Source organism: Myotis davidii, unplaced genomic scaffold (assembly GCF_000327345.1).
Source record: "Myotis davidii unplaced genomic scaffold, ASM32734v1 scaffold266, whole genome shotgun sequence".
NCBI lineage: Eukaryota > Metazoa > Chordata > Mammalia > Chiroptera > Vespertilionidae > Myotis > Myotis davidii.
In genome coordinates this window covers 2,477,272-2,478,042 of record NW_006300032.1, presented here as the reverse complement: position 1 = coordinate 2,478,042, position 771 = coordinate 2,477,272, and the positions used below count along the sequence as shown (strand labels likewise).

Sequence of the window (771 nt, the reverse complement as noted above, 5' to 3'; positions counted from 1 at the left end):
AGCAACGAAAATAATTTTATGGTTGGGTCACAACATGAGGAACTGTATTTAAAGGGCCGGAAGGTTGAGAACCACTGACTTAGCATAATACCCTCAAGCCTCATCCATGTTGTCATAAATGGCAAGATCTCCGTATAATGGGAAGGGTAGTGCTCAGCTGAAACTCCCTCTCGGGCTGCTCCTCACATTCTCTTTTCTTCTTCACAGCAGCGGCCAGAGATTCAGCTTGCTTTGCTCTCCTGTAATAACTGCCACCGCTCACCCAATCCCTGGATTCATGTTGCTCCAAGGCTAGTTGCTCTTCCTACCCATGATCATATTTGATGACCCAAACAACACAAGTTGTTTCTAATGACCTCAGAAAACAAAAATAGCAAACTTGAAGTTGTTAGTGACAGAGCTCTGGAAAGATTTTACGGTTCTCTCACCCATGTGTTGTTTCAGAGTAACTGAAACACCCTGGAACCTCCGTCTTCTAGCTTTCTTCTCAAAGATGATGCTCAACAAAACTTCCTTCTCCTTTGATCCTGATATTAGCAAAATTCCTGACAGCTCTTCTTTGAGGATGCTTCTCTTCCTCAACTGAGAATGTCGTTCAAGAAAAAAGGGCACCTCCTTGTCTTAGGTACAGTTTGTAACCTGAAATCCTCAGGTTGGGTGATTCCATGGAGCCTTGGCCCTCATGGAAATGACTGAGAAAATCCACAGCCCGTGTGCTGACTCTCCATGTCAATACCCACAGGCACATTGCTAAGTGAGCACAGAGCTCTT

The 771-nt window shown here is 44.6% G+C and overlaps 1 protein-coding gene across 1 annotated transcript in view; it reads left to right on the top strand.

The window, feature by feature from the left end:
* The window catches only part of ARFGEF3 (ARFGEF family member 3), a 127,273-nt gene that overhangs the window by 9,774 nt on the left and 116,728 nt on the right, over positions 1-771 (top strand). The gene's annotated exons all lie outside the window — the stretch shown is intronic.